A 13,001-nucleotide genomic window follows, 5' to 3' on the forward strand; every position below is an offset into this window, starting at 1 on the left:
TCCTGAGTGACATGGCTAAATTGAGCTAATCACTGGTGTAGACACAGTTACATTGACAGGAGGGTTTCTCCTGTCAACATAGCTACCACCTCTCACAGAGGTGGATTAACTATGCCAAAGGAAGAAGCTCTCCCATTGGTATAGTAGCATCTTCACTGAAATGCTACTCTGGTGCAACATTTTAAGTATAGACCTGCCCTTTGACTGGAAAATTCAGCTTGATTGGTGAAAGTTTCATGAATTTATGAACGATTGAACATAGAAGACTATTAATGGAAATGTTCATGCACCCATAACTATCTTTATCACTAATGTTCCAGCTTTAATATTATGGCCATGTCTACGCTACAAAATTATGTCAACCTAAGTTAGTTCAGCATACGGGTTCCACAGCTATTAAATCGCTTGTGTGTGTATACGCTTGGCTACTTGTGTCAGCAGTGCACGTCCTCACCAGGAGCACTTGTATTGATGCAGAATGCAGGGCACTGTGGGTAGATATTCTGCTGTGCAACTCACCACCTTCCAGCACAGGGTCTTTTGGGAAGTTCTTGCATGCCTGATGGGACCAAAATGAGTCACTCAGGGGTGACTGGGAGCATGGGGTCAAATTCCCATGTTAGTGTTCTCCATCCCATAATTTCATGTGTAGTCCACAATATTTCATGCCTTCTTTTTAAAGTCCCACAAAACTGCATGTCTCTCCTCATTGTCCACCATCTCTGAGAGAAGCATGGAGCCAGCACAGCCCTGGACTATTGTCATGAGCATTGCAAGCACTGACCGCTTGATTCTGCAGTATTTGCAGAGCCGCAAGAGGAGCTGCAGGGAACATGAAGATTCCTTGGAGGCTAGATTGCCATGGGACATAGAAAGAAAATATTAAAGGTTGTTGATGGCATTCATTGAGCAGCTGGAGATGGTGATGCACCGGTTCTGGGCCTGAGAAACAAGCAGTGACTTGTGGGAACACATTGTCATGCAGGTTTGGAATGACAAGCAGTGGCTGTAGAACTTTTGCATATGCAAGGCCACATTCCTGGATCTGTGAACCAAACTCACGCCAGTCCTCCAGCGCAAGAACACCAGAATGAGAGCTGCACTGACAGATGAGAAGTGAGTGCTGATTGTACTGTGGAAACTTGCAATGCCAGCTTGTTATCAGTGAGTTGGGAATCATTTTGGAGTCAGGAAATCTTGCCAGCAAGTTAAAGAAGTATGGGCTGGATGAATGGACTATAAGGTGGATAGAAAGTTGGCTAGATTGTTGGGCTCAATGGGTAGTGATCAATGGCTCCATGTCTAGTTGGCAGCCAGTATCAAGTGGAGTATCCCAAGGGTCGGTCCTGTGGCCGGTTTCGTTCAGTATCTTCATAAATGATCTGGAGGATGGTGTGGATTGCAGATGACACTAAACTGGGAGGAGAGGTAGATACGCTGGAGGGTAGGGATAGGATACAGAGGGACCTAGACAAATTAGAGGATTGGGCCAAAAGAAATCTGATGAGGTTCAACAAGGACAAGTGCAGATTCCTGCACTTAGGACGGAAGAACCCCATGCACCGCTACAGACTAGGGACCGAATGGCTCGGCAGCAGTTCTGCAGAAAAGGACCTAGGGGTTACAGTGGATGAGAAGCTGGATGTGAGTCAACAGTGTGCCCTTGTTGCCAAGAAGGCCAATGGCATTTTGGGATGTATATGTAGGGGCATTGCCAGCAGATCGAGGGACGTGATCGTTCCCCTCTATTCGACATTGGTGAGGCCTCACCTGGAGTACTGTGTCCAGTTTTGGGCCCCACACTACAAGAAGGATGTGGAAAAATTGGAAAATGTCCAGCGGAGGGCAACAAAAATGATTAGGGGACTGGAGCACATGACTTATGAGGAGAGGCTGAGGGAACTGGGATTGTTTAGTCTGCAGAAGAGAAGAATGAGAGGGGATTTGATAGCTGTTTTCAACTATCTGATAGGGGGTTCCAAAGAGGATGGTTCTAAACTGTTCTCAGTGGTAGCAGATGACAGAACAAGGAGTAATGGTCTCAGTTCCAGTGGGGGAGGTTTAGGTTGGATATTAGGAAAAACTTTTTCACTAGGAGGGTGGTGAAACACTGGAATGCGTTACCTAGGGAGGTGGTGGAATCTCCTTCCTTAGATATTTTTAAGGTCAGGCTTGACAAAGCCCTGGCTGGGATGATTTAGTTGGGGATTGGTCCTGCTTTGAGCAGGGGGTTGGACTAGATGACCTCCTGAGGTCCCTTCCAACCCTGATATTCTATGAATCTATGATTCTATGAAATCCACCGCAAGGGCCATTGCCATGCACATGTTCAGGGCCATTAATCATCTCCTGCTATGTAGGACACTGACTCTCACCATGTGCAGGACATAGTGGATGGTTTTGCAGCAATGTGCTTCCCAAACTGGGGTGAGGCAACAGATGGCACTCATATCCCTATTTTAGCATCAAACCACTTTGCCACAAAGCACGTCAACAGAAAGGGCTATTTTTCTATGGTTATGCAAGTGCTGGTGCATCATTCGGGACATTAAGAACACAGGACTGTTCAGAAAGCTGCAAGCGGGAACTTTATTTTGTGACTGGTGGATCACTTTGGGGAATGTTGGAATGCCAATAGTGATCCTGGGTGACCCACCCTACCCCTTGCTCCCATGACTTATTAAGTCATGCACCAGCCACCTTGACAGCACCAAGGAGCACTTCAATACAGGCCAAGCAGGTGCAGAATGACAGTTGAATGTGCCTTTGATAGTTTGAAGGATTGCTGGTGTTGTTTAGTTTCAAGATTGGACCTCAGTGAGAAAAATATACCAATGGTCATAGCTGCCTGCTGTGTCCTGCATACTATCTGTGAAGTAAAGCAGGAAATGTTTCCACTAGGGTAGAAAGCAGGGGTGAGGTGACTGTCTGCAGAATTTGAACAACCAGATACCAAGGCTATAAGAAGAGCTCAACACAGAGCTATATGGCTCAGGGAGGCTTTGAAAGACCATGTTAATAGTTAGTTGGAGTAGGGTGTGCTGACCTTTGTCTTTTGTGGTCTGGAATGAACCTTGTAGGGATTGCTGTATGTTGAGGAATATAACGTTGCCAACTCACCTATTAATATTGTTTGTGAATGATGTTATGGGGTTATGTTGACACAGTGCAATAATAGGAAATTGATCACTGTTAAACCTACTCATCAACAGCCAAAATATGTTGTGAACTAATAAAGATGAATTATGTTCCTGATGCCATGTGGAATGTTGAGGGGGGAGGGGAGAGGAAGGTCCCAATATTGTTTGCCATCTGGGAAGCACAAGTATCTTCTGCTGCATGTCCCTCTCCTTTTCCTGCACCTTTTCCCTCTGTACTCTATCCTTGTCCATGCTGTCTGCAAGGGTGATCCTCCATGCCCTGTGCTCATTCTCTGATGTAACACGGACTTGCAGGATCTCATAGCACATGTAATCTTGAGTCCTCTTCTTTCTCCTCCTTACCTGGCTCAGGCATTCTGCAGGTGTGGAGGAGGATACCGTGAAGGTTGCAATGGCAGCATCTGCAGATAACACACAGAGGTACCATTGTCAGAGTATTCACAATGGAAATCAAAACTTAAGATGCTGAACTAACTCCCCTTGCTCTCCCAAAGTTGTAAGCACTGCATTGTCACTTCTGCTTGGGATTGATAGAACACAGAACCAGTCACAGAACCAGCTAGGGTGAGTATGGCCCTGGGGGAGGTTGGGTAAATGAGGGAGGCAATAGTTCGCTAGCATGATGTTAGTTTTAGAGGGCAATGGAACAGAATACTAGCACCATTTTCTACAGATGGTGGTGATCTTCGTTGATATCTCACTCCTGAGGGTAACAGAGGCAGAGAGACCTCAGCTGCTGCTAGCCTGTGCACTGCAATGGTGCCTGCTGAAGTAATCACTTAGTGGTGTGGGCAAGTTTCCTACCACAGAGGAAGAACTAAGGCAGCCCTCCCCATAAACCTTTGGTAGAAGATTGCAGAGTGCCTACATGAAAGTTTCATCAAGATCTCTACATAGAATTCATGGGACATTCAGGTGCACATAACCAATTTGCTCCACATGGCTCCCACTGCCTATCTCTAGAGGAGAATGAAGAGCAGACAGTAAGTAACTCTCTTGGTTCTCCCAGTACCTCTTCTAGCACAATTAAAAATGAGGAAATTGAAAGATGTGCCATGCTCCTTTGAGGGTGCCATTCCTGTAATTGCAAAGTGAACAACACACTAACCAGAGGTTCCTTCGCCTTCATTAGGCTTGCCCATGCTTGATGGTTGGGACAGTCTAGACTGTGGTGGAGTAAAAAACGGGTCCAGGCTTGCTCTGCAGCTGGATCCCCCAGTCACCTATCCCTCATACTCCTCCTTGATGTTCACAGCTGGGACCTGTGACTAGGGCTCCTTGGAAGTATCCACAGTGCTCTTGGGGTGGGAGGTGGGGGACAGTCTCCACCAAGGATGGCATGCAGCTGTTTGTAAAAGTGGCTGGTCTGTGGCTCCACACCAGATTGATCATTGACCTCCCTGGCCTTCTGGTAGGCCTGTCACAGCTCTTTGGCTTTCATGCGGCACTGCTGTTGGTCCCTGTTGTAGCCTTTCTCCTGAATCCCGTGAGCAATCTGCTTGTAGATGTCGACATTTCAATGGCTGGATCAGAGCTGTGCCTGCACAGCCTCTTCTCTCCATAAACCCAAGAGATTCAATACCTCCTGTGTAGTCCAGACAGGAGTGCTGCTAGAGCATGTAGCCAGCATGGGCAGTTACACTCAACAATGGAGAGCTGTTAGTGTGCTTGCAAAGCCGGATAACTAGGAAAAGGAATTTCAAAAATTTGCATGGCTTTAAAGGGGAGGGGTGGCTTCCTGCCCACCTGATCCTTGGGCAGTGGAATTCTCACTGGTGATGAGAATCATCACTGTGGGACCTTGTGGGACAGCTCCAGAAGGTCCGTAACAGTCGACGTACATAATGCTGTGTCTACACTGACTCTGTGTCAGCCTAATTACACTAACCCTGACTCTATGCTACATAGAGAGATGGTGTTACTAAGTTGGTGTAATGAGGCATTTATGTCAGTGGGAGCCAAATTTAAGTGAAGACATTTCCACAGCTAAGTCCACATGAGAGGTCTTACATTAACATAATCGTGTAGTGTAGAGCGGACCCATGTAGAGGCTTCATCCTGTCAAACACTTACACAATGAATAATTTAAAGAACCTTAGTCTTCCGATTGATTAAGCTCTCACTTCATTAGGGCTATACAAGTTTTTAAAGATAAACATTGTGTTAATGATTTTGGGCCCATGTATTTATGCATATAATGGAAAGAGAGCACACATATATATTTATGTAAACAATGCGTATACATGATATTAGAGAAATATGTATATATCGAGGTTATTTTAATACACATTAGAGAATATAATATGTACAATATACAAATGGAAAAATAATTTCAGCAATTCAGATTACTTCAGAGACTTGTAACTGCTTAAAGTGATATTTTTTGTAAACCTCATAGATGAATATAAAACAAGGTTGCTTTTTATTTGTATCTGTTCCTTTCTGTTTACAATGTTTTCTTGGCTGTGATCAAAGTGCATGATTGCTATGTAAAACTCATTTATATTTACTACCTCAGTGTTACCTGCATAGACATTTTGCTCTTCCTACTCATCACAAAGCCTGATTTCTAGTGGTAGTGTTGCTTTTCCTGTTGTCAAGATTTACTAGCAAAAATAGGAAATAGCAATTTGCTCACTGACATTGGTGCTAAATCCATACACTCATAATTTACTACCTGAAGGCTAGATTTATCCATGAAGATTGAAAATTATTACTTGAGATGTGCTGTCTTTTGCTGTTTACTCTCACCCTATGAGTAAGAAGGAAAGTTCTGCTTTTCACACTGCTATTAAAATAAATAAATAAAAATTGAACAACATCTTTTTGTTCCTTAAATTTCCATAGTTTACAGCATATCAGATTGGGCCCTGACAGATCAAATATTGAAGAAGATAAAAGAAAAGTAATTCAAGAAGTGAGAACTACCAAAAGGGTCAAATTACTTGTGAATACTATCCAGTTTACTGGTATCTAAAGACTTTGGTAGATGGTATTGATACTCATAGAACAAGTAACCCAATCTATGGCTTATCTCTTTCCTGAGGCTTAAAAAAAGAAAAAGAAAAATGTAGCTTGTGTTTATTATGAATTGAGTTCCATTCTGTGTCCCTTACCATGTGAAGGTCAAATAGAACAAGTATACCTATCCTAACCTAAAGGAGTTAGGCATTTCTCATTAAACATAGCACTTTGCTGTGGTTTTGTACTCGTGAATGATCATCCTGAAGTACAGAAACAATCACAAATTTAATATACATAACTAATATCTTCTGGTTTACGTACAGTACTGTCACTTTCAGAACAATCCTTTCCACTATAGTAACAATGAAAAGTTGTACATTATTTCATTGTGTTCATCCACAATTGCATACATACATGACAAGAAAAAAAATCCTAGAGTTAATCCAATGTATTTAACATCATTTTGGGCCAAGCTTCCTGCTCCTGTATTTAATTTTTTATTATTCCTTCCTGCAGCAGTCTCTGACTAACAAGCAGCAAATTATTAGTGGTCTATCAGGTTGGTACTTGCCACTTTGGTCCTGGGATCTGCAGGCTGTTCACCCTATCAAGTACACATTCTGCTTAACAAACAAGCTTCAATTTCTTTTACACCAACCTCAGACACCAAATATGCTGAATGCAGAACTACTTCCTAGCTCTGAAAACCTTCATCCTTATCCTAAGACTTTCTGTTTAGTCAGTGTTTTCTGACTTTTCCTTAAAGTTTTCCTAAATCATTGTGCATAGTATATGAGTGTAAAAGTCTTAGCCCACTTATTCATAATGTCTCAAGCTTAGCTGAAGCAAACTAGGCTGTTTACTTCTCAAGAGAATGATACATAATAAAACTCAACTGTATTAAAAGTAAATCAGTTGAATAATATTACACTTTCAACATTCCTCCCCAACCCCCGGATTGCTTTGAATGCAACAACAGCCGTGCCAAGATTATAAGTAACCATTGTCCCAGATCTTCATTCGTCTGAAGTAGAGGTTCTCAAACGGGGGGGATGGGAGGCAGGTCCCCTGGGGCGGGGCACGGAATGTATTCTGGGAGCAGGGATGAGAAACTTTTTTTGGGGAAAAAACATACTGTGCACATTTTGCCCTCAGCAATGATTAACTTACACAGCTGATTCCTCCCGATATATCAGGTCCTTTGATGGTGCCGTGCATTTGACTCTAGATGGCTTCCTCCCTATCATGAATGATTGACAAAGCCAGAGGGATGGTGTTAATCCTGCTGCCAGGGCCTCTCTGGCCCTTCCCTCATCCCTGTAGGGTCTATACACTCCATCGCACCTTGCTTCTAGTAATTTCAGCAAGATGAAAAACACCTGCACTGGACTCTGAAATGTCAATTTTAATTCCAAACTAGATTTTAAATACAATTTACTGAATTTTACATGGTCTCCAGTGTTGCTCATTTTGGTCTCTATCCTACGCTCACTGAAGTCAGTGGCAAAACTCATATTGATTTCAGGAGGAATCGGATCAAGCTCTTTTTTGTGAACTTTCAACATGCTTAGTAGAAAGGGTGCAGTAGTCTTTTAAATTCAAACAAACACACAATATTTAAATAAACTAATATCCTTTTTATTTGTTTAAACTGTGGACACAATTTATGTTAAACATCTGGTGGCAAGGGATTAATATTAGAATGATATACACACTTATAAACTACCACACAGGATGCTTACTTTGTGGGAATTGAAATTGGAATCTTCCTGGAATTTAATCTCTTTCAGTTTAAAAAAGCTGTTCCCAAGAAACTACATTTTGCAGTACATAAAACAATGATCCATATGTTTTGAATATTCCCATATCTATGTGAAATAGGTTGTAATAAAGAAATTGGGAGCTATCTTCTATTTGTCCAATAGCTGATAAATCTCAAACTGCAATAATTGCACAAATTACTTCTTTTTGCTTTTTAGACTACGAAAGAAAACAGAAGTACAGCATCTTACTTTTTTTTTTTTTTTTTGGTATTTGATTTGGGAGGGGGACAACAGATGAAAGTTTCAAAGTGTCAGAGGTTTGAATTCAAAGTGATGTGTGATAGTATGTTTTCCTTTATTGTTACTACAACATCTTTATGGTTGCCATGCAAATAACTGGGTGCCCAATACTATGGTTATTTGTGTATAAAGCTAGATTATATCATATACTGTAGGCAGCCAATAGCTATGAATGGTGAGGAACAAAACTTCTGTGGAAGCTCCCTTGCATATGGTGCAGGGAGGGCATGGTGGTGGAAGAGGGTGATGCTCACTACTGCATTCCTTCATGAGATGCATCTCCTTCCCTCTCTCCCTCCCATTGTGATAGCTCCACTACCTTGGCTGGTGCAAAGTGGGAAAGGCCAAGCCTCTGGGATTACTATGTCCCAGAGGAGTAGGGAGCATTCTGTCCCTGTGCTCGCCTGAGTACAGGCTCTGCAGTTATTCTTGGCCCTTAAGTGGGCTGCACACAGAGTGAGGGAAGTCTCCATGTGCCCTCAATCCCCTCACCTGCAAAAAGGTTAGGCACAATCAGGCCCTATCTGCCAATATGAAAAACCATCCAGTTCTAAAGGATTATATACTGAGGAATGTAACCAAAATAAAATGTAAAGGTGACTTCATCCTAAACAAGATTATTCTAATATACAAAGCATAATTTGACATTGCTTGACAACCACACTAGAAAAAAATTTGTACTGCACAGCATCTTGTTATATGCAGATGGCACTTTCCTAATTCAGTTGGGTTAAATGGTTTCTATTCAGCCCATTCCCACTGCCAGTTCCATCCCATTCTCCCCTTACATGGCCTTATCCCATCACTCTTATCTTATTCTTCTCCCTCCTTGACTTTCTCTCTGATATGCATCTCTGTGTACAATATGCAGCCCATAATTGCAAGGGGGTCACTTTTCAGCTATACTGAATTATAAACTCATATCTAATTTGTTATCTCCCATCATCCCTTGGGTCAGTGTAACACACAACAAGATGAAGGTAGTAACAAACATTGCAATTCTGCTGGTTGATAGTATTAATATATCTTAAGGATTTCATTATCTTCATATTTAAAAATAGTGTTCTTGTATGGGAAAATTAGGGCTAATGAACTCTTTAGAGCTCTTTCACAGTTTATTCCTTTTCCAGAGTATCAAATCTCTGTTCTTCTTCTTCCTTTCCACTTGCTTATTCAGGGTCAGCAACTTTTATAGCCTTCTGCCAAAACTCATTATTATACACCTGGCTGTCATGCAAATCGGTCTCTCTAAAGTTTGCTGAAATTTTGCTCCATGTACCTAGTCCTTGGTCTCCCCCTTGATCATCTTCCATACACAACCATTGCAAAGGCCATCCTACAAATATAATTCTCAGCTCTCCACTGGACATGTCCATGCCATCGTAGCCTAACCATACTCAACTTGTCTTCAGATGGGGCAACCCACATTAGTCCCCTCACAGCCTCATTTTATTACCTATTTCAACATCTTCATTTCCACAGTGGAGAGCATCCCAATTTCTTCTCTTGTGGCTGGCCAAGTCTCTGTTTCATACATTAGGATGGTCAAAGTACAGTATTATACCCTGTACCTTTTAACTTTATTGGCATATTTTATCACTGAGAACTGAGGTCAGATCCCTCCATTTGCACCAAGCAGCTTTGGTACAAAGTTAGGCATCACTAAGGAGGGTACCACTGTCAGAAGCCATCAGTCCTACATATTTAAATTCTTTCACCTTTCTCAGCTCTCTGCCTATGATAGCCTTTATAGTGATCCTCCTCCCTCAGTTACTAAAACCACAGTCTTACCAACATTCCTCTAAGTCCCACCTACTCAGAACTGTGTTGCCACTGTTCAAAGTTGGTTTGCAGGGTCTAAATCTTCCACTCATATCACAAAGTCATCAGTGACACGCATAATCAAAGGCATTTTTATATATATATTCTTACTTATTACAGCCATACCAACTGCAGCCAAAAAAAGGCTCAACACTGACGCTTGGTGCAGGCCAACATTAACTGGAAATTCTCTGCTGTAGTCCCATTTGGTTTTGACTATGGTAGTCACTTCATCATACATATCCTGGTTATGTATTCCAGAGTATCAAATAAAGATGTTAAAAAAGGAACTGCAAGACATCCCTGCATTACATCCCTAGACACCTCCCTCAATGCAATACATTACTATTTATCCTTACAAATCTTTGTTTGTTAAATCAGAGAACTTCTAAGTCTATCTCCCACAAGTATTCATATCCAGTTCAATTTGAATCAATATTAAATGTTATATTTTTGAGACAGTATTGAATGATCTACTAAAATCCAAAATAATATCTGCTGAGTTGCCTATGTCCCCTAATTTTGTATTTAATCAAAAAAAGCAATCTAGTTTGTCTAGCAACACCCATACTTCCTTCTGGGTGCCATGAATATGATATCCTGCTTCACTTTGGCCTCCCAGCATCTCCTCTTGTACTGCTCAGTGCATACAAAATCATCTTCCTCTAATCAAACGATCCACTGACTTCTTGTCTTTTCACCTTCAAGGCTCTACACAAAATGACTAGATATCTGCTTTGTTTCCATTCATACTGTCCTCCTTAACATCCTTTTGTAGACTTTTTCCACTATGGTCCCTGTAACTTCTTCCATGCTGTCCTTTGTGCGATAGGTGACCAACTTCTCTTTAATCAAACCCCTCCTTGAAATAAACTTTTTCCACAAAGCAAATAATTGCTAATCTTCTAAGTAAGTAAATAAGTAAGTAAGTAAATTTGTTTGTGCATGCACTCACAAATAAACCCCCAAAGAAATAAGTATCCCTTTGAGACTAGGGTCTTGTTCACACAGACTTAGTGCAGGGCAAACCAGGGTATGGATCTACAGCGCACTAGCCTGAGGCACACTAAGTCACTGTGTGGACCCCGCTGCACACCAAAAGTTCCATAGTGCACTTTGATGTACTTCTTTTTGAAAGTCCATCAAAGCACACTAGCGAATTTTTAGTGGTCAGTTATTGCATGGCAAGGTAGAATGTAAATCTACGCTGGTGTACCTGCCGCTCACTAATCAATCTTGTAGACAAGTCCCCAACCATCATCTAATAATCTAGTGCATTATTGGAAAAATCCAGCCCTTCCTCCACAGCTATAATATGGTTCCACTGCACCATTCTCAGAGAGGCCAAGATGGAGGGTACCACATAAATGGTGTACATTTCCTATGTTGTCCAGACCATGATCCTGGCAAGCTTCAAGCTTAGCAGCATGGGGACGTGCATAGGCGAGAAGGAGCAGGGTGAGACCACAGGATCCACTATTTATTGTGTGGATCCTTCTTCCACCCATACATTGGGGGCTAACAGTGGGCTTGCAGAGGCCAATCACAACTTTACACTGGAGTAGTAGACTCCACCAACTGGTTTTGCAGCATCTTCAAAACCTTGAAGGAAGATCTCTCCCCAACCTGCACATCTCTCTCACTCCAGCAGGTTGCTAGGCTCTGTATTTGAGCTCTATTTTCTATAAGCTCTTTGACACAGGGACTGTCCTCGTGTATGTTCTAGGTAGCCTAAACACACAGAGAGCAATAATTTAATAATATAAGACATCATGTTGCATACCCTGTGTAGCCATGTGAATGATGTAGAGGGCAGAAAATAATGTAGAAGGAAAAATGAGGATGATAGCACAGAGTGAAAAGGAAAAAGAAAAGGAAAAGAGGAATGAACAGTTAATAGAGTTGCTAAGAGGAAGGTAGTCAATAGAGTGGCATAAAGGTACAGGGAAGAGAAGAGAAAAAAATGAAGTAATGGTCTGCAAGAAAACAAGAGGAAGGGACACAACAGAAAACAAGTAGGAGAAAGGCAGGAAAAAAGGGAGGAGGAGGAGTTAGGAAGCAAGATAATGTGGAAAAGATGGGAATGGAGATATGAAAAAAGAATAAGTATCCTTTGAAAGGCAGGATTTGCTATCGAACACACAGTGAAGGTTTATTTGTTCCTGGTGCAAACCCATCTGGAGGCTGCTTCGAGTATCCTTGGTGTAATATTTTCTTCAGGTGGGTGGAGTAGAATGGGCAGGGTAACACCAAGGGAACATTAAGCTGGAACTCTGCACTAGCCAAGACACCCAAATTATGGCATGCAGCTCACAAGTGCATTGAGTTTTCTGTGCTTCTGAGGAATAAAATGTGCAGACTTTCATTAAACATGAAAAACAAGTACACATTTTTCACACGCATATGTATTGTCCTTCAATGTGAGTCCGTACACAGTATGTGTGCTGAAAAGTTAATAACAGAAATGTCTACATTTGTTATTTCTACTATGCATAATTCATGCAGAACTTTGAGGAAAGCCTACAGACTTTGACTTATTTAAGTTTTGTTTTGATTTTTTTTTACTATCTCTAATGTATTCTTTTAGACAATTGCTTCTATTGTGCTCTATTGATATTGTTGTAGCTGTAAGCTTAAAGTGTCATCTAGGTTTTCTTGTTCAATCAGAAATTATATTTTATATGTTAATTTTACCCTTCATTGTTTGTTTGTGGTTTGTTTTTAATCAGAGTCTTTTACAGAAGCTTCTTGAGGATCCTAGGAACCATTATCCTTCTCTGATTCTACAATGTAATGAACAGTATTTGCAACACAATATTTTCCTTAAATCCATGATGGATATTATTATCGTATGTATTTTCAAAGACTACCAGAGTGCCTTCATGTAACCGAATTAAATATAGTTTAATTAAATTAAAGTAAATTAAATTACTCATTAGCAGTAATAACTTTAAGCTTCAGAATGCATTTGAATTGGGAAAAGGATTTGAAT

This window comes from Lepidochelys olivacea (assembly GCF_965140295.1).
Source record: "Lepidochelys olivacea isolate rLepOli2 genome assembly, chromosome: 5".
Taxonomy (NCBI): domain Eukaryota; kingdom Metazoa; phylum Chordata; order Testudines; family Cheloniidae; genus Lepidochelys; species Lepidochelys olivacea.